The 22,481-nt window shown below is 41.2% G+C and overlaps 1 protein-coding gene across 3 annotated transcripts in view; it reads right to left on the bottom strand.

The window, feature by feature from the left end:
- The window catches only part of LOC127378686 (interleukin-1 receptor accessory protein-like 1), a 287,082-nt gene that overhangs the window by 45,995 nt on the left and 218,606 nt on the right, over positions 1-22,481 (bottom strand). The gene's annotated exons all lie outside the window — the stretch shown is intronic.

Below are 22,481 nucleotides of genomic sequence, written 5' to 3'. Positions count from 1 at the left end.
AACTAAATGCTTAATGCCAACCTTTGCTACTCCATGACAGATTTAGCTCTCTCTCAGTTTTATTATATTATTTATTAAAAATAAGTGAAAAGCAAGTAGACATGATAATCTGGGAACTGGGGTCCGTGTTCATGAGTATCATGACAAAAGTGTGTGTGTGTGTCTGTGTCTGTGTGTTTATGTTTATGTTTGGACCGGGAATGCTGAATCTGTAGCACAATGAGAGTGATGGAGTGTTTACATGATTACATTAGTCTGTTATTTGTCTATCCTGACTGCCATCCTTGAGCAACTTGTGTACTTGTGTATGTGTGTTTGTGTGTATAGCACAGGAGGGGGGGTTTGGGGGCGTACATGAGCAGCATACTGATGAGTTCCCAGCATGCGCCGATCAAATTACACTACCCACTCTCTTTCTTTCCCTTCGCTTGTCTTTCAGTCAATCTTGCCTGTTGCCCCTCTGTTACCCTGCTTCTCTTTCTGCAGGTAAACAACTCCACTATTCCACAGAGTGATGCTTCTGAACCGGCTGCTGCCATACTATTTGAATTCCTGATGACCTGAGAACCTTGCCTTGTCTATAGGAAGGCTATCAGATGCACCATTCATGTGAGTTCATGAAGGTGTACTTTATATCCCTGTTAGCTAGAGAATTATATGGACCTGTCTCATTTTGTTTCCCACAAGTTCATCTGTCTTCAGGATCGTAACAAGTCTAATGCTAAATGAAAACGTTATTCATCTAAAATGATATTATGTTCAGCAGTCAATGAGATAACAGTTAACTGCCCACTCTGACAGGATGAAGCTATTTCAGGAAACTTGGCAGTACATGCTCTTATTATTTGTTTATCATACAATTTCTGGGCACCACACTGGCATTTTAGTTTCTTCTTGGTCATCTCTGTGCTGATATGGATATGAGAATTAAAGTGTTAATTATTTAATAATTAAGACATGATGGAATAAATAGTTATATGAATAAATATAGACAATATAAAATATCACCATAAATTAAGGTGAAATAAGGCTTTTTATAAGGAAATGTTATATTATCCTGCTTCTTTAATAACAGAGTTTACTTAAGTTCATTATTATTTAATTCCAGCAGTTGTTATTTAAAAATGTCTCTTTTCCAAAGATTTTTAAATTCAACATTATACTGCATTATTTCCTTGCGGAAACGGAGCCCCTGCAGAAGTGCGAGACCACCCAGCCTCGCTGAGGCTGCAGGGATATATACTTTAAAACCCAGCTGCTATTGCCACTGGCACACCTCACACCCATCACTTAGACAAATTGACTCAGGGATAATGTAAATCAAAACTTTGAAGGAGAGTAAGAAGCAGGAGGAAAGGAGAGAGGGAAATAAAACAAGACTTTACTGCCATGCTAGCGGCTCTGTGAGGCTGTACTAATAGCTGAATGCTAACATCGGCATACAAACATGCTCACAATGTCAATGCTAACATGCTAATGTTTGCAGGTATAATGTTTACCATGTTAACCATCTCAGTTTAAAGTATAAATGTTGCTAGTTAGCACTAAACACAAAGTTATTACGATTCATAATTAGGATCAAATTTTGTACCAATCCATTTTGTAAATGTCAAGATATTTCACTGGATAAACAAAAAAAATGACCTGCTGGTGGCAAGAGATGAAAAGTCAGTGGATCAATAAAGTCAGTAGACTTAATCCTCTGGACACCGTGAAAGTCTGTATGAAAGTTGGTGGCAATACATCCAATAGTTGTGAGGATATTGTAGTCTGAACCTCAGTGGTGGACCAGCCGACTGACTGACTTACGCTGCCATCCCTAGAGCCGGTGTGGCTGATAAAAAAAAAGGCTTTGCTCTCTGCCTCCAAAAGAGAAGTGAAAGAAGGAGGGATAGAGCAAGAGAGTTAAAGCAATGGATCGATAAAGATACAGAGAGAGGGACAGCCTGAGTGAGAGAAGAAAAAGAATCCATGAAACACAGATTAGGCTTCCTAAACCGGTCTAAAACAGAATTTCTAATATCAGTTGCTGTGCAGTAACACTGACGTGCTGAGTCTCTTCACGCACTGCAAACTGGGATGCCGAGAGCTTGCTTGGAATCTGTGGGCACCGACAGACGAGATGTTGTTCTGAATGCCGATTGACTCAGTGCGGGGTTGGACACCAGGTCTAGGTCAAACGCTTTCAGAGGTGAAGCGCAGCAGGGCCGATTGACCCGGAGGTTGAGGGAGTGGAGTGGAGACAGAGATGAGGAGGAGTCAGAGCACAGGAGGAAAGTAAGTGGGTACAGCTGTTCTACAGGCTGTACTGTGGGAATCTTTAGAAATGGAACCGGTTATGTAGAGATCACAAGTCACATCTTCAGGGGCATTTATGGCTTTGACTAATGATTTTTAAATCATTTAATCTGTAGACTATACTTTTGTTAAACCGTTTAGTTCGTCAGCAAGTTCATCGCAAAGTCCTAAGGTGATGTCCTCAGTTGTTTTGTCTGACCAACAGTTTAAAAACAAAAGATGTTCAGTTTACAGTGCTATAGAAGAAGTTGAAAAGCACATTTGTGAAACCCAAACCAGCAAATGTTAGGTATTTATAATTAACTCTCTCCCTCCACTCACTTCTTGTTCCTACTGTGTGATGTTTGATCTTCACTGTGCAGAATGATGTATGTGCAGAGTTTGACACTAGAAGGATGTTTTCACATTCATCTGCTGAAAGTGGAAAGTTTCTCTGTGCTCATTGAAAAGCTGATTTTAATGGGCGGGGGCCTATGAGCGTGATTTGTGACATTACAAATAGTTTGGAGGTCAATCCTGGTCCATTATGCAACTTATACAAGTGTGACCAGCGCACATACACTGAGAATGGACATCTTATGTCCAGCAGGAAAACAAGATTGCAATTGCATGTCAAGGGCAATTTTGTCTGTCTTGAATATATAAAGTAAAGTCAATTATTATCAATACAATGCAAACACTGCATGCTTATAATACAGGTATGGATATTTTAAAATGATAATGATGATAATAAAAATAAGCAAACCCCCAATATGTTACAATACTGCCACTGGACTGTTGTCTTACAATGATACTAGCTAAATAAACTGCATTTGAAAAGTAGAGGCACCTTTGAAGACATTAAAAGGACAATGTACAAGCATTGAAATCAAGAGGCTAAACTAGCATGGTAAAGCCCTGAGCTGCATTGCTGCGAGGCCGGGGGTGGGGGGTTAATCTGAGGCTGGGTAGTGAGGCAGTAATGCCAGAGCTCATGGGGAATTACTGGGGAGATTTGGAGGAAATCTGCTGGCAGCAATTTCCCTGTCGCTTTTATTAGCCTAGATGTGCAATTTGCTGCTGGCTGCTTTAATATGACAGGCTATGTCTTGCTTGTGTTTTCGCATGAGCTGGGTGGCGATTCGAGTTCAAAGATGCACAGGAAGAAAAGAAAATGTGTCACTGTATGTTTGTTATGTAATACAACATGATGCTGTACTTTCCCCCAGAGGGAAGCTCCTCATTTGCTTGCCCTCTTTGAAAAAGTTCAGAGGTCAGATACTGGGATTAAGTTTCTTGCTTTAGGACACTTCGGCGGGGTGAGTTCTTGAACTTCGGTTGTGCGATCAAAACAAAGTCTCTCTGCTTTGTTGTTTCTAGGCCACCCTGCTGCTGCCACACAACACAGCCTGTTTGTGTGTGTGTGTGTGTGTGTGTGTGTGTGTGTGTGTGTGTGTGTGTGTGTGTGTGTGTGTGTGTGTGTGTGTGTGTGTGTGGGGCGGTGGGGGGGACAAACCGTATCTGTACCGACCCATATCCCCCCTTAGGATGCATGCACACATCAAAGCGTCCCCCGGCAACATGCTATACATGCACCTAAGCACATATTGTCTATCTTGCCGTCACATTCACACACAGTCTCTGTCCAGGCCCACAGGCCCTCTGCTGTTTAGTATGTAAAGCATAAAGAGGTGAGCGATGCTGAATATGAAAAGAGGAGCACTGACAACATAACTATCACAGCTAATTGTAAAGCATCATGGTCAAAATGGAGGTTAAAAACAGCTGCCGATTGGCAGCAGGGAAACCAGGTGTGAATGTTTCTGAAATAATATTCAGGTCCTGCTGACTGGCTTAAACATTACTTGGTAGGAAAGTCAATAGTTTCAGATGGAGAAGCATGCTGGAGCTTAATTACTAAGTATTGTATCTTGCTGAGCCCTTGAAATTAAGTTTGTTTCATTCAAAGCAAATCACTGAGTGCAGTGAATGATTAGCTACGTGCAAAGATGTGAGTGCACACATGATACAGAGTACATGTGCAGCATCTTTGTCTGATTGCTGTTTCCGACTCTGGAGATAAGCATCTATCCCATGCCTCCTTGTGTCTCATTAGACCAGGAGATAAACAACAACAATGTTTCATTTCAACGCTAAAGCCCCCCTGCATTTGCTTCTTATTGCGGAGGAAAGATACACTGCGAGAGGCGGTTGCAAGGAGGCCAACTCGACAGAACTGCAGGAATAATGTGCAGGAGCTGTGCCAAGACAAGTGGGAGTGGAGGTGGGAGGAAGAGGAGCTGCAGATTATAGCATCGCTGCGTTTCAATCAACAGCGGCTTTGGGTTCTGATCCTGAGTTGGAGTCGGTATGAGTAAGTGCAGAGAGAAAGATGACGAACAGTAAAGAATATACACATGACAGTTTTAGGTGGATCATGTATTTGTATTCTCTTTTGACAGACATTCAAATACTACTAATACTCTGCTGACTTCATATGTGACTCTTAAGATATGGAGATATATTGGCAGAATATTTTGAAAATAAAATATGTTGTCAGTGTATGAAACAAATGTTTACTGTAATGTAAGTTATATGAGACAGAAAAACTAAAAATTTAAATGTAACACATCATGCCGCATCTGGTCATGAGGTCACATCTGGTCAAGTCAGTTTTTATGGAGTATGCAGAGGCAACAATGTGCAAGTCCATGTGCATGTGGCTCTGTGATAGAGTCAAACCGGGGTGTCAAAAGCATAACCCTGTAGGGTGCTGCTTGGTGCAACCACACATCTTTGGCACTCGACAAAACATTCAACAAGCAAGTTGTCTAAATTAGAGGGAAACCAATTAGGAAAGCAATGGGTGGTGAACACAATCAAAGGCAACATGTCAGCCATCTAAACCCATCTTCAAGGCATAATTCTTGAGCACCTAAAATATAACTCGCTGTGTTGATTTTTAGTAAAGAACAGAATAAACTGTTGTGATGAAAGAAGTATCCAACTGGATGTGAATGCACAGCAGTTGCTAATAGGATTTCCTGCTGTGACAAGTCTCTTATATTTTGTGTATATTTTCACAGTCAGTGTTAGTAAAATATGCTGTGAGACTACAGAGATTCCAGTAGAACAAAATGTGCATCTTGTCTGAATGTCTTTTTTGCACAGCATCTGAAAAATCATAATTTTCAAAATATACCAGGTGTCTTTTGTTGAGATGAATAACATAAATTATGGTTTTGTTAAATATTTTGTTTGAATGTAGAGACTTCTATACTAATTCAGGGAAAAGGCATCAAATAATACTTATAATGACAAGGGATCAGATTGTACAAATATTCTTATAACAGATTTCTCTTTTTATATAATAGAAAAAGGTTAGACTTTTTTCACATGCTCAGTCACACAGATCCAGTTATTCACTCTCCCCTATGGACGGTGTTTTCCTATTCTGAGGTAAAGCCCCGGAGGGACACTGCACAGGAAACTGCCTGTCTGGCATTCTTTGGTCAAAGTCTTAGCAAATGTGGTGTTAGGAAAAAAAAAGAGAAACACAGAAAGGTGCCATACCTTGAGGGACAGAACTAATGAAGCAGGTAATGAATGAACCTGCTTCCTAAAACATCAGCTAGCACAGCTGGAGCATAATGGACTGCAAAAACAAATGAGTCACTTATCAGGTAGGTTGTGTCTGGCCCACCGATGTTGTTGGCGTAAATACCAGAAACTATTAACGTCCAACTCATTATAAAAGAAGACAAATAGCTCTTTGATAAATAGATGCAAATGGAAAATGAGTCATTTTTGCAGTCATGATCTTAGAAACACAGCAGTGTGAGTCAAAGCTGCACTGGTGTTCTATCTGAATACTGACACTTCATCAGGATCCTCCTGACCTGGGTTGGATGGAGGACTGACGCAGCTCGACTTTCACCTGAGTGAGTTCTCGACACGAGCTACCTGATCTGTTTTAATTGTTGCAACAAATATTTCTTCAAACACAAGGATTTAGGTTATAGAAGAAGCAGAATTCACATATAGGGAAGAAATAGAATATAATCAAATAACGCAAATATATTTCATGCAATATGTACTGAAAGTACATCAATTAAAGACAACTGTTGTACTTTCAGAAATTTAGGGGACTTGTGAGAGTTTAATAGAAGGAATAGTCAAAATCAAAGAAGCAGAGACCGAGATATCCTGGCTTTTATTCCCTCAAATAGGTAGAGTTTCAAAAATGCCAGATCCTGCACTTCCAATCATGCAACTCAGTAGAGGCTTTTGTTAGAACGTCCTCAGTAAACGCCCATGTCTTTCAAACTCCGAGCACCCGGTTTGTCGCACAAGATTCACTGTCATTCATTTGAAGTCTCCAAATCCGAGCTGGATAACCCTGATCACTATGAGATCAACAGGTTTATTTTCTCTGACTTAACAAAGCTCCTCCTGAGCCACAAAAGACATTACACAATAGTTTTCTTCTTAAGATGGCTAACGCTTTATACGTTATAATACAAACATATCTGAATGTACTGTGTGTGCAGTAGTACAGTTTACTCTCCTAGCAGCCGTCAGAGTGAAGCCTGAAGTTCCCAACAGAAACAAGGCAAAGAAAAAAGAAAACCAGGCCGATTCATCACGGGTGAAATGGAGTGGCAGGCGGCCTCCCTACTGGCGCAGTCCTCTTGTCCTCTGGTGTCCCGCTGCCCCCCTCTCGGCCAGATATGGCTCACCCGTCTGCTCCCCTTCTGGCCCCTGTTACGCCCCATCAAGCTGGGGAGCCACAGCCAGGAGCCCGGACCTCAAACGCCCCTGCCTGAAGGATATGTGTGTGTGTGTATATAACTGTGGACCTTGAGGGCGTTTCCGCCTCTATCAACACAACCCCCGCTGAGGGTGACACCTGCGAATAACAGTTTAATAGCTGAGTAATGTCTCTGGCCTCCTCCCCAGCTGCGCCGGGCCAGCCTGGTGGGGCATGAGGCAATTGAAAAGCCTTTCGTCTCTTTAGTGTATACACACAGACATGTCCATACATGCACACGTGTACATACACACTGTACATTTTTTTTTTGTACACACACACTGATGTGAGCTGATAAAACAGTCAGGAGGTTGTAAAACTGGGGCAGAAGTGCCAGCAGCCGGCCAACGAATGGGCTTATACATCATATATCTTCATACTCCACCTGCTCCTGATGCTAATGTTTTTCCTTCCATTACAGGTATATGTGTATCCGCTGGGGGAATTATACTGTACAGTGCATTCTCAGGTTGTGCAATCTCTGCAGACCGAACAGCTTTATTGTGGCGGTGAACATCCTGTTTTTTTTTCCCAAATTTAATCCATACATTTTGCAGAAGAGGAATATTACAGAAAAATGCTCCTGCCGGCACTGACTATTGATTCTGCAATCTGATGAAGTAGTCCTATTCATAGAGCCCTCTGATTATCCACCCAATGAGATTATCAAACAGCCTAAGTCAACTGTACACAAATTCAAGAGATGCTGGAGAGGATAAATATTTAAAAGTAGGAAATTAATGATTTTCTATGGTAAATTGGCCACAGAGGCATGCGAGGCTGAGCAGAAGCAAGTTCGTTTCTGCTATATCTGTGTCTCTAACCACTCCAATGAAGCCAAATTCATACATAAGCATTTTATCCCTAGTTCTGCACATGGAGCACATATTTGATATTTTATCTTTGAGTGCACAAAGTTTAAATTGCCCTTTCCGTGAGGATGTGAAACTTTGTTGGGGAATTTTAACTGTGTCCTGACAGACCAAAACTAAAGAGATATCTGAAACACCAAATGCTCCCAGGAGAAATGGGAAATAAGTGAAGATGTAACAGAGAACCTGCTAGGAGGCTGAAAGCAAGTAATGAAAGACTAAACTGTGAGTTATGAAATCTATAAAAACACCCTTTATAGCTGTAACAAGAACACTTTTGAAACAATTTTACATCTCTGAAATGATAAAATCATTATAAAAATAATGCTCAGGTTCTATTTCCTGAAACTGAGAGAATGATTTACTCCACCAGATCTCCTGCTGGGCTCCTGTCTTTAAGGCAACCACCTCCTTACCAGATAAAATCTCTCACATGCCATATATGATATTCAACTAAATTAATCCAGTCTCTCTCCCCACATAAACAGATACTGTGGGCAAGTTTCCTCATTAACTCAAGTGATCTTGAGGTGATGACGCAGCGGCCAAAGTCTAGCAATTCTTCCCTGGAGTCTAATGAAGGTGTTGATGACCACTGGATGTCCCAACACAAAGACTGAGATTCTCTAGGACTAATAAGAATCAGATCTAAGACATCACTTTCTCTTTGTTCCCCCTTCTCCTAAACATAGTCAGCAGGTCAGAAATCTAGGGTGTTTTGAATCATTTGAATCATTTCACTGATACATTTACAGAAACTTCTTGTTCCAGTTTGACTCTAGAGATATATCACGTTAATGTAATGTCCTTTTCACTTGACTTCCTATTAAGACTACCACAGGGAACTAGGCATTCTAAATTTGGAAAAATGGAAGAAATAATAAAAAATACATTCTTGGCTCCAAGAACAACGCATAATCGATTTTAAAATATTAATCACACACTCAACCAATGGCTATAAACTTTAGAGACGTCACAGCTCATCAGGCACAGGTCTCATGACTTTGATGACAAAAGTTAAATCTGGTAAAGGTGTATTTAACCACTACAGTCCTACTTTGTGAACAAACAGCCTGATGTGATTATTTTTCTCCCAGGCATTTTCTGTATTCTGTGTGGGTCAAAGGGTGCTTTCATATCCAACACATTTAATGCACTTCAAGCTAACTGGTGTATTTGCAGGTTTGGTTCAGTCTGTTAAAGAATAAGTGTGCAACAAGTGATGTCAGTTTGTCAAGTGTCAAGGTTTTACCAATCTGGGAGTTGTCATCTCTGCTTCAAGCTAGCAGCTAAAGGCTATATTAGTCAAGTCTAATATTGCAGGCACTAGTTTTTGACAACGAAGAAGAATGACCTACAGGTGCGGAAACCGACAAAGTGTTGTGAATGTATATGTCTATGCTTACTCATGTAATCCCTAACCAACTTTGACTGAACGTCAAAACGTTTCTAAACATTGTCCTACATGAAGAATGACATTGCATTGACTGACCATTTGTCCTCCTTGCCTCATCTGTTGATCTATGGGGATTTATCCCTCAAGTCCAGCTTTGTGATGAGGATTCACTCGAAATTAATAATAATGAGAATGTGACTCATCTTACTGTATGCAGGATAATGGGCTGTCTGGCATTTGCCTGAATCATTTCCGCTTTCTCAAACAGTAAAAGAGACAAAAGCATATAGACCAAAGAGACAGAATGCTGGGGTCACCCATCTTGGAGGAAAGAATATCCATCTAACAGCCAAATTATTACTGACAGATGGATGGCAGGGTCACATCAGATGCACCCACTTAGTACTAAAACCACCACTGCACCAATTGATCTTGATGTTCTTGTAATGTTAAAACCTTAGAGGACTGAAATGAGAATGGCAGCACTGAATAATGGTGACGGGGGGGAGCAGATAAAGCACTGACCGAGCAGACTAATTAGCGAGGAGAGAATGAGTAAACTGGAAACGAAGATGAGGAATGAAATGGGTTTGATAGCTAATCACAAAATCTTGTGATTTCCAGTGAGTGATAATTACCCTTCATAATTTCTCCAAGCTGCATGTTCCTTCCAAACATCATGGAGAAAAAAAAGTGAGGCAAATAGACGGACAGAGAAGCAGTGGGAGCACTTCTTTACATCTGTCAGCCGTGGGAGCTGAGTGGCATTCATCCTCTCCCCTGCTTTCACCAGCCTGGTCAGTAAATCACAGTCTCTCCCTCTCTCTCTTTTTTTTGCCTTTCCTGCCTTCTGCTGAGGTCAGCTCAGAGCAGTCCAGACGTAAGGAGGAGGCATCCATCACCTTTTTATATGTCCAAAGCCTTGGCCGCTTAATGCAGTCTGAGATAGAGCAAAAGACAATCCAATCAGCCAGCTGAGATTCAACCCTGCCACATTCCTGTGATTCCGTTATTTTCGGACTGAAAAAATGCAGAGAGTTGCAGAAATGGGCTTTCGGGAAAAAAAAGATGCACAGAAGAGAAGGGTAGCTGCACACTGCCTGAGTCGATACATTTGGGATGGATGCAGGTAACTATGGGCAGGTTAAACACAATGTTTGTTGAGAGGGTAATAATTTCCCAGGAGGCTGTTCTTTAAAGAGACTCTGATTCAACATAAACACAAAATTGATGAGTGCTCTCATCATGTCATGGTGAAGAATTCCCCTCATATCAGGAACTGGAGTAAGATAAATTTAGAGCCATTTTCTGGAAACAGCCTCTCGAGACTAATAAGACCTTCTCAGAAAGAGAATTAATGTCCACTGCATTGTCCCCCTCATTCCTCAGATGTGTGTGCATTGTCAAAACAGAGAACGAGAGAGTCAGTGTAAACAGATTATGCCTACTGGAAACAATGGCGGATAGCCGACATTACGCCCCAGTGCTGAAAAGAGCCTATTAACCTCAGTTTGGATGCCAGGAAAACAGGAGATAATCTACTGCCGCACCAATTTTAAACCACCAAATCCTTACACAGTCGATGGCTACCTAACCTCTGTTTGGTTGTCCCAAACCGGGTGGTGGGAATAGGGGGGATGGGGGGGTAGGCAGCTCCGGGATGATCCCAGATATAAAGATAAGATTTTTGAGGATGAACTGGTCCACGTTTTGCTGTTACAAGCAGACCCCCCGCCCGCCCCAACCCCTCCTCTAAACACTGCTTGTATTACCTGGCCATTAAGTTGTTGCCAAGGTATTACACAGCCCATAAAGGTTGTTGCCAAGCCAACCTTATACAGGTTGAGTAATGCCAGTGGTGCATGACTCCAGGAAGTCTTTCCATGGCTGTCAAATAAATCAAGTCCTCAGTTTCAATGCAAATGCCCATTTTTTCTTCTTTCATTTCTAACATAAGTGTAAGCATTATAGCGTGTGTGTGTGTCTGTGTGTGTGTGTGTGTGTGTGTGTGTGTGTGTGTGTGTGTGTGTGACAGGAAGGACAGAATTGATTAGACACAAGTATGAAGGCAAACAACTAAATTAAACTAGGGAGACACAGACTGTATGACAGACAGCTGGTGGACAGAGTTGTAGTCATCTCCATCTCCCATTACACTGTAAGACACAACATATCATTTTAAACGTATCTACTCAAATGCAACAATTCATATAATAATAAAGTTGTAACAGTTTCTATTGAAAACTAGTCAGGTTGACTCAGAAATGTAGTAACTGACTGGTATGAAAACAAGAACCCTAGGACGACCAGAACAAACTGCATAATTTTATCTGATCCTATTCATGTAGAAAAAAAGATGAGATAAATTGTTTAAAACTATGTAGACCACATATGCCGGTCTGGAGTTTAATCTAAAACAGGGTCCAAAAGGAACACCCGCCAAGTGCCAAATGCAGGTAAATATTGAGTTTGGCGGAAAGATAAATTGGGGTCAGCCGCCAGATGGCTGGTAAATAATTTGGAATCACAGCAGGAGGCCAGGTTTACATCGCTGTATTTTTTAATGGCTGAAACAAATGTGACACCTCACCGTCCACAGTACCCATCAGGACGTCAATGACTCAAATTGCCCGGGCTAGAATATGAAGCTCAGTCATTATTTTTAGTCAGACAATACAAAGATGATGTCCTTAAGTTGTACTGACAAAAAAAAAAAAAAAAAATTAAATTAAAATATCTGTGCGGTATTGCAGCTTTACTCGTTCATTACAGCCACCTGCTGGTTTGTAGTTGTGGTGGGGGCGGGTGGTGAAAGAGTGTCATCGATGCATGAATCAGTTTCATTTAGTCAGCACTGGTTAGTAAGCAACATTTTTAAAAGTATACGCCGTGGTTGTCGAAGATCAAACTTCACTGTGCTGAATCACCATCCATTCGTCAACTCTGACTTTCTGAGAGTAGGAGTCGAGGAGTGGAGTGTTTGAGGGCCGACTCCACATCCATAATGAAAGGCTCCAAAAACAAAGCCGCACAACAGAACCAATATGATAATCAAACATCATTTTCGAAGACTTTTTTGTTCCTCCTTTCATCTTAAGAATGGGGTATGTGTGTACACACTGACGGGTTTGCCCGCATGCACTTGTTTGTATTCTGCCGCAAGGACATATTAAGATTCATATCATGTCTGCCTCCCATCTTGATAAATGGAAAGAGTCTGCAAAAACTTCCCTAAATGGCCCTCTGGCATGGCTGGGGAATAAATTGAGCTAATCAAGGGTGGCCTCACAATCACTGCATCCACAAAGTAATCAAAGAGTTGAAAAGGAAACACACTGTGCATGTAGATGTAGGAGTGTGAGTGGATGTGTGTCAGTGTCAGTTTCAAGATATGTCCTCGTCTGGGCACTAAAAGCCACTTTGGAGCATTGCGGCTATAATTGGCGCTTTTCCTCCATTCATCGTACATGTGCGTTGTCACAGCGCACGTAACTGCCTTTCTGTCACAGCTGTATGGACGCAGTAAGCACACAGGCAAGTATCTACATTAATAACCACCTCATTCAGTTGACAGGCTGCTCAGGGCGACCCCGGAGAAATGTAGATGTACGCAGCCACGGCAAAGATGCACGGTAAACTAAATGTTGACACTCAATAAAAATGAGCTCTTCCGCTCAAATGGCTTCTTTATGTCAGGATTCAAACCTCGGTGGACGCAAACAAATGACTGAAAGGGGGATGACTTTGCAAAGTCCCAGTTAGCTTAACCCTCCTCCCTCTTTCCCCATACGGTTTTATTCTGTTCAAAATGAAACAAGGCCAAATAACAATCTATTCCTCTGGGTCTGATGACCGTGGAATAAATCCTGGGATTTGGGCAAAACAGTGCACCTGCTTTTCTTGCTAATGGGCACGCTCGCACTCCCTCCAAAAAGTGTTTCCTGCAGCCAATTTAGTCACTGGCGAGGGTATTCTCAGAGGTGGCAATCGTTGCAAACAAACAGCGAGTGTGTGTGTGTGTTTCCTTGACCGGTTCCCCCTGTGGAGATAGACTGAAGCCTGATGGATAACCACTCGGCTGAGCTGCTGTTCTTTTCTACGAGCCTGGGTCCAGTCCCGGGAGTGTTGCTACATAAAACTAGGTTGGAAAGGCAAATTCCACACAAATTCAACTTGATCATCTCATACATTTTGAGTTCACAGCTCTGAATGGCATTTTAGTTCTGTCGGCTGTTGACTTCATCTGCAGGCACTTTTAACATTGTGACAGCTCCTGCTGGTGTTTAATCGCCAGTTATTAACCTTGTGTCATTGTCTGTGCAAATCTTTGTTACTTACGCTCATTTCCTCCAAATAAGGCCTTTTCCTAACAAAGAGCAACAGCCTAAAGCTAGAACACTCTGCAAAGGTGAATCAGATCTAGATACACATGAAAAAATATTAAAACTGCAAGCAAACATTTTACGCATAACCAGAGGCAAGACTGTCCATGATCATTCAAAGGTTAGGGTGCTCTTTAGTGCCAGCTTTTACCAGCATTACAATTTTGCAGCCTCGCTCCAACACATTTCAGTGCCCTTACATACTACCAATGTTAAGCATCAACTAAATATGTAAGTCACCTTCTCAACTGTCATCAAAAAACAATCAGTTCCACTAAACCAACAGGCAGTGCTCAGCTGCCGCATAATGAAAATGTGACATTGAAGTCCAATGTGGGAAAAGTCACAGAAAACTGAACCAAATCATACTGTCTAAAGGAAGGACAAATGCAAATCTCTAATTTGAAATGGAAAGTATGTTACACCTACAACCTCCATCGACTTCCAGTTTCACTTGCTGAACAAAGGCAAATGTTTAACAGCTTTCCCTGAACCATTCTTTGTCAGATACTTTTAACATCCCAGCAGGACCCAGTGACTTGCGACTGTGTGCTACCAAAGGCCACAGATGGATCTGGTCAAGTTGACATACTGTGAATCACAAGGACACACGTTTCCGTAGGTAGCACAAAAAAAACCCCTGCCTTTCTCACACTACCCCGTGTAGCCTAAGTGCTCAGTCAGTCTGCTGAAACAGGTGCTGGTGAGTGGCACGTTGATGTAATGGCTCCATGATGGGGACATCACTGTGGGGACAAAGGGAGGCTTTTTCAAAAGGCAATGGTCCATAATCCCTCTGTTTGTTACAGCAAGAGGTTATATCAAGTCTACGTCAGACCTGAAACAACTCTCCCGTCCCGTCGGTCTCTCGGTGAAGAGCTCTGGTAAGAAGCCTGCTGAATGAAGGGAACTGAAGCGAGGGAAATAGACTTGCATTTTGAAAGGAATTACACAGATATCCTTCTGGATATCCACTGTTCAGAGGGCAACCAAATCTATGTTGGGATTAAACGCGATGTACCTTCACAAATCTCCTATGAATGTGGAAGGGCTTCCAATATATTCTCTTTTCTTCAGACAATTTGTGAGTGTGCGTATTCAGGACATTATATATTGTGTTTTCATACATAGATGGTCAGTGGTAGACCTCAGGAAATACAATTTCCTGTCTGTTAGCATTATTCAAGCTGCAAAATGAATGTGGTATTAGATCTCTTTGATTTACAATGAAAAGACAAGACAGTGATCGCGTACACACACACACACACACACACACACACACACACACACAAACAACACATACAGAAGCAGACACACACACACACACACACACACACACACACACACACACACACACACACACCTGCGACTCACTGACCATGTTTGATTGTACTCCTCGCTTCTGCTCCCTTCCTTTGCTTCATCCCCCTTTCACCGACACTCGGAGCATCTTATCTCTGTCGACCCATGCCTCCCTCGCTCACACACCGCTGCCTCTCCTGTTAAGAGGCGGGACCGCTGTGAGTGAACAGGCCCTTCCTCTGCTCGGTGCTGATAGAGCCTTAATCTGAAGACTGATGCTCAGGAAGAGGCTGATTAAAGGGGACCGATGAGAAAGAGGCAGGCCCTTATCACGGCAAGTGAAAGCATCTCAACTCTCCGGGCTAATTGGCCGGGGAGCGAGTGGCCAGCTGCTGGGCAGAGATTGGGTCACCTGATGGCTCTCCTTTCACTCTGTCACTGGGTGTACTTTTACGCACTCTCCCTCGAGTTTAATGAACTTGGCCTTGTGATCCGCAGAGCTCTCTCGAATTGAATGTGCTCCAGCGACCCTCACCCCACTACCCCCCAACGCACGGGGAGAACCTGGGAAGCCTGATGTAATTTTTTGAAAATCCACCTCAAAGTGGGGGATGGCAGTCCTGGAGCGACAGCGCTGGGTAAAAGGATTAATTGAGCTTAACAATAGGGGCCGGTAAATCACTCACGGGATCGCTGATACAAATGCCTTGTTTACACAGGAACATTTCCTCATGACACCCCCTTGATATTTGCACAAAATTACTGAGATAATTTACCCACTAAAACGTGTCCAAACATTCAGGCCTCATGACGGTGTGGGTTTGGACAAGAACTAGGGCAGGAAATTAATTACTTTTTTTTTGTTTTCTCCAAGCCATGTCTGCGTAGAAGCAAGACCTCTACGCAGTAGCAAAAACTGAGCACAGAGAATTATGAATCACAAGTCCTGTCTATGATATAGTATGAGACAGACAAGAATGCAAGAGTGCATTTTCTTAATGAATGTTCATAAAGGAATAACGTATTGGCCATGTAGCTAAATGCTTCTTTCTTTGTCCATTTTGGCCCTGGAGGGAAGGTTAGATTTGCACAAAAGTCCTGTTTAAATAAAATGTAACCTGACTTTACTAATAGGTTATGTTAATTGGTATTTATGGTAATTGAACTCTTTCTGTATTCCTTAATCTATGTAAATTTCACTGAGATATGGGCAAAGACAGGGAGTACATTCCTTACAATCTCTACAACCCTTGTACTTCACATTGTTACTTTCTGGCAGCTCATGTATAATTAGGCCTTAAGAGGAGCGTTTTGGACATAAAATGAAATAGCTTAAACCTCAAATGAGGCGAAGAGCTCTGTTCTACATGCTACCAGTACAAGATGTCTGTTGGATGAATCCTGGTCCCTTGTCATCGCCCTTCACTCCCCTCCCTCTCCAAACTGCTTGCATTAGCATAAAACTCTTGTCAGACAGCAGAAGTGTGATTGGAGAAAGAGAAGGCTTCTCAAAAAAGAAGTGAAAAGGAAGAGTGCTAGACTAGCATCAGGGTCTGTGGGGGGAAAAACTCATTTCCCCAACTCAGATCTGCACCACAAGCAGAATGGATGCGGAGCCCCTTAAACGTGCCAAGTTCAAGCCCATTTCAATATTCGCTCTTCAGCAAATCTAATACCTGTGACATTAAAATAAAGCTGCTTTCACCGGATTTGTGCTCTAGCATCCCTGATAAGATCAACAGGGCAAGGCAACACTTGAATACTGACAAAGAAAAATTGGCTGTGAGTGCACTTAAAATCCACATGAAAGCGAGACCTGACACTCAGTCCTCTTGTACACGCAATTTTTGAGCATAAAATCATTGTAAAAGTCTTGAACAGGGAGCTGATTGTTAAGATTTTGTGTTATCAGAGGTGAAATAAAAGCACTTGTCAGCAGTTCCACAAAACAGTGAGATATATGCATATGATGATAAATGTATGAGCAGACTATCTCTGGGATCATTACTGATATATGAAAATCTCTAAGGTACAAAGCCACATGTGCTGTATCCAGTAAAGGTTAGATCACTTTGTGTTACAGAGCCTTACAGTATGTGATGTGTGGTGTCATACTCAGTAAGGATAGAATAACGACTTGATAATCCCTGAGATTTTTTGTTTTATATCATAACTGCTGACGAGTACTTTAGTCATTCTATATTTTAAGACAAACAATTCCCTGGTCGAAGTTGAAAAGTGCAAATCAGCAGGAAAATCCAGACAAAGATATCAAAGACGAAACTGTCAAATTTATCTGATTTAACAAGCGCACTGCCTCATGTAGCCTCTCGCTAAACCCGAGTGATAGCTGCTGGATACAAATAATGAAAAAGACATGGGGGTATCCAGAGAGGTTTATATGTCCGTTCTGTATGCACGGAGGATCATCCCACTCTTTCCACATCACACTTTGATTGAACAGTGTATTTTTACTCACTCTGCCAGCCTGCAGAGCCGCTTTTATGGCGAAGATAATTGAGTCTATAAAGAGAAATGCATCACCTGAAAAGCAGCGCAACAATTCATTATCCGCCATGTACTTCACCATAAATATACACCAACATGTTTGTTTCTCACCCAGGAGTGTGTTGATGAATGATAAATACTGAAACACTTTGGATAATGTTCTCTGGTTTTCTCTGTATTACAAACCTTAAATGATTTCTGATGAATATTCAGAAATAACAGCTGGTATAATTAAAGGGAACCAATAATATTAGATTGTTTAAAGCCCCGGAGCTTTGGTTGAGGTGAAGCGTCTCTGTGAACTTGTGTGTTTAAAGTTTGCAGCTTTTTTTTACCCTGAGGCAGACTGAATCACTGCACGGGAGGGTCACAGCGTCTGCCAACACAGGTAAGAAGCTGCTGTTGGACTAAAACTTTTTATCTTTAAAATGTCAACTTTCTTTTCAAGATTTTTGAAAAGAAAAAGGAGAAAAAAGTCAAACTGACACCAATGTAGATGTGGAGCAATAATGTTTGCTATATACAGTTTCAATGGGACCTTCAGTACATCCTGAGGGCATAAAAGGAATATTTAAAAACTCAGTTCAAGAAATGTTCACAGATATATATGTATATTGGTATTTCTGTAACCAGGCTTTATCTTTTGCACGATACAGTGTTTTATTCAAGGACACTTGTGTGTACTACTGGTGTGATACTTAGTACCTCAGGCACCTGCAACTACAAGCCAGTACCTGCTGATGTTTTTTAGTTATCTTCACTTATTCATAGGGGGCATTTATATTTTGGTGTAAGCCAAGACAGCGAACCTTTTTAATGCGAGAAACCTCTTCCAGGTTTGATTTTGCCATAACATAACTGTGAGAAACAAGAGAACCAAGGCTGGAGATTCCCAGCAGCACATGGATGCACCACACCATGCTGAAAACAAAATTAATCCGCACACAAAAAACACAAAACAATAATCGAACAGGGCCAAAAATAGACGATGTGATGCAGCTAGCTGTGACTTCTAGGTTGAAGGTAGCTTGCTCGCAAACATCCAGCCATTTTTGTTCATCCCATGAGAAAATAACTTTCCTGCACTACATAAGCCTCTGACATCCTGCAGGATACTGCTGGCTCAAACTATTCAGGTTTTTTCTTCACAGAGTGAAAAGACAGACAAGATGACATGCTAGAGCCTGGCAACATAACAAATCACACAGGCTGACACTGGCTGACTGTTGTCACAAATGACACTATGACTCCATGGCAAGTTTGCCTCAGCATTTTGATCCACCACGACACTAAATGATGGTTTATACAACAGAGAGTGAAGAACTGGCCCCGGTCAAACGCGCGTTTTGTGTTTTGCAAGACGAGGAGAGACAAGCAGCAAGAATTATAGGGGCAGAGACACTGAAAGAGACAGACATTAAGAATTAGAGGTACACAGAAGCTGAGCGAGACAGAAAGAGAGAGGCAGGGAGAGAGAGAGAGCGAGCGTGGCTTTGCATGGTGTAAATCACTGGGCCTGAAGCATGGTGCCAGGCCTGCCAAGCAGCTGTTTGGTATGCAGTGTGTAAAGCCTGTTCTCTATCGGAGCTGACATCCCGGGCAGAGGAATTATGATGAGAGATGATTGTATCATGACTGTAATTGTAAATGTAAATCCTGCAGCGCGGCCACCCTCTTTTTGTGCATAACGATGAGTTGCCCAAACAAAATTTACATTCCACTTCATATCGTGCGGCGACTGCATTACTTTGACAAACAATAACCACTGACAAATGAATAACATAAAAGGAGATGATTAACTCCAGAAAAGCAATCTGGGCAGATAATTTACGTTGTGCTCACGTGCTGATGCTTCCCCCAGCGGCACTTGTTTTTTCTGTAGTATGTATGTGGACGGCTATGGCAGCAGAGATGGATATTGTGTTTAGGCACACACGTTCTCTTGGTCTTTGTCATTAGAGCACTTTGTGTTTCAGGCTTATTTTAAAAACAATGTAGCTGGAAAACTTATATGGAAGTTTCAGTCTAGTTAAAAAGAAATGCCACGTGTGTGATGGAGCAGCTGCTGATTCCTCTCATTGTCCAAAAAAAACCCTGCAAATATGTGCCACAGTAATTAGAGCAGTGTAATCACTGGTCTATGGTGATTATACACATACACAGACAGAATAGAAGGTATGGTCTATCGCCTTCTGTATAGGACTCCAGAGGCATCCATCTCATGCAGGCAGAGCAAGGAGACTCAACGCTGCATTGATACAACAACCGCAATTAGCATACACAAATAGCTGTGTGCTGCTGCTCATTTTTCATCAGCCAAAGAGGTAAACGAGCTAACAAAGTTGGTTCAAATTAGCCTAATTAAAGAAGCTAATTGATCCTCCTCTCTTTATACTGGTCTTCCTGTCTGTGGAGGTTTGCATACAACACTGCTTCATGCGACTAAACATACTTGCTTTATAGGTCTGAATTTATTTATTTTTATTCTTTTTGGAGGACATTTGACTGATTTAAGTTCTGACCCTCTGAATCAACTTTAATGATGCAAGTTTATTGCTTTAGCTGTGTCACATTATTGAGGAAAAACTGTTTTGCACACAGCTCCTACATTGTTGTGTATGATTCATTACCTGCAATTTATATGCACCAATTTCAAAGTTCTTTGCTTTTCTCAACATAAACATTAGAGAAAAAAAGCATACTTCCATCAGTTATATTAAAACAAAATCAGTATATAGACATGGGCAAACTGTGGTCCTTGCACTGCTCAGACAGGGTAGTCCCCAACTGATGGTTCCTTCAGGATTTACAAGCTGCATACCAAATGTTTATATTCATAATTTTTAGTGCTGTCAGTTAAACGTGTTATTAACGGCATTAACGCAAACCCATTTTAACGGCGCCAATTTTTTATCGCGAGATTAACGTTCTTTTTGGCCTAGCACACTTTGTAGTTTTTTCACATGCTGTTGCAACAACTAGTAACGTTAGAAAAACTACAACACCACACCGGATCTAGACTGTGGCCAAAAGGAAAAATGTGAAATCAAACAGGAATAACTACTTAATGAGTTAATGAGTAATGATTCTAACCTAGTGATAGAATTTTGAAATTACTTTTAAAGGCATGCAAAAGATAAGTATTTATAATTTGATGTCACAACTAGAACTCTTAATAATACATAGAACATATTGTACATCAGAAAACTTTACATGGATAGGGTTTAAAAAATATACATCTATCAGAATGTCTTGATACTTAATAGGTCACACCATGGGGTCGTATACGATAACCCTGAAGTGGAATTATTCTTTGATAACAGGGCGTTTCCTTTTAAATTGAATCCAAAATCATATGTAATATGTCACATATTTGACACTTTGACTGGCTTTTATTTTGAAACCAGTTCTGAGACGCTATTACCGTAAAGCTACTATAATCACGTACAGCAAAAAACTGGGTCGGCTGGCTTGACTGTCGTTCATGAGTGTCGGCTGGCTTGACCACAGTGGATCTAACTAGACCGGAAACAAAACAACAGGCACGCCGCACACACTTGTTTAAGAGTAGTAGACGTTACGTTTTTTTTTTTTTTTTTAACTCAGATTTAATTGATTTTTGGTATAAACAATAAAGAACACAGCACAGCGTCAGTGTAGACGTTACGTTTTGAGTGGATGGCGAGCGTGAGATTCCAAATTGGATGCCAATAATATTCTGAATGGAAAGTTTACTTTTAAAAAGTTTCCAAATGGTTCCATTGACAAGACCAAAGTGATCTTGTGTGTTTTGTCCTTGTGAACTGAGCTATCATCGCAGCACGTCCAGTCTGAAATACCACTTGATGGCCAAACACACAGCTGATGGGAATTCTCCACCCCCTCGTCAAAGCCAGGCGACAATGGATGATTTTTCAATAAAAACAACATTTGCACAAAGCAAGCCGATCCACTTTTCCATGTTGATGAAAGCATTAAAATGAGAAAAAAAATGGGACAAAAAGAAATCATGGGACATTTAGAATAGATAAAAATTTGCGATTAATTGTGAGTTAACTATGACATTAACGCGATTAATCGCGATTAAATATTTTAACCGTTTGACAGCACTAATAATTTTTAACAACAATGACACTGACTGACAGACGACTTCACTATCATTTGCTAGACCAGGTGAGCTATCTGGGCGTCCCACGCACGAAGGTACCATGTACTGAGTCCTTGCTGCAGAGGCCATTGGTTCTACTTCTGTGCTATGTCTTGTAAAATTCCTGGTTTTATTATAATTCTTTATTCCAATGTGGAAAAAGTAATGTATGTATTAGAGTAGGGTGTGCATGAAAACACAGACAAATCATGTCCTGTATTGATTCAGTCAGGACAGTGCCTTTTATTTTTCAATACAGGATGATGATCCTGTGTTATACGTGACAGGTGGCCAACCTAGTATGATTATATATTGTAACCAATTGAAAAAAAAAAAACTGGGTGAAATATCAACCTACAAATTTAGCAAAATAGTTGTTTGAGACTCTACATTGTTACAAATATTCAAATTGTAGTCACTACGAACATACCAGGATATGTTACAAAATTTGCAAAAACGTACAAAATAACGTATAAGTATAAGTATCTGCAAATTAGCTAGCTAAATAGCCAAGAGGCTAAGCGGTTCTGCTACTATCTGTGTTGGAAAATTATAAATTGCTGTGATAAGCAGAGTAATGAACCCTTTATTTTCATTTTAGGTTTGACGACCAAGTTGTAGTTAAAAAAAAAAAAAAAAAAAAAAACAACTCAGCCACTATTGAGTGTCTGAAATCTCCAGTCTGGTCGTCAAAGACTTCTATGTCACCTGAAAGCCTACTTACCTATCACCCACCACAGTCCGGGCAAAAAGAGACCCCTTCTTTTTCTCTACTTTCCTCCCTGTC

Source organism: Dicentrarchus labrax, unplaced genomic scaffold (genome assembly GCF_905237075.1).
Source record: "Dicentrarchus labrax unplaced genomic scaffold, dlabrax2021, whole genome shotgun sequence".
NCBI lineage: Eukaryota > Metazoa > Chordata > Actinopteri > Moronidae > Dicentrarchus > Dicentrarchus labrax.
The sequence above is the reverse complement of the archived record's forward strand: the minus strand, read 5'-3'. Positions and strand labels throughout refer to the sequence as shown.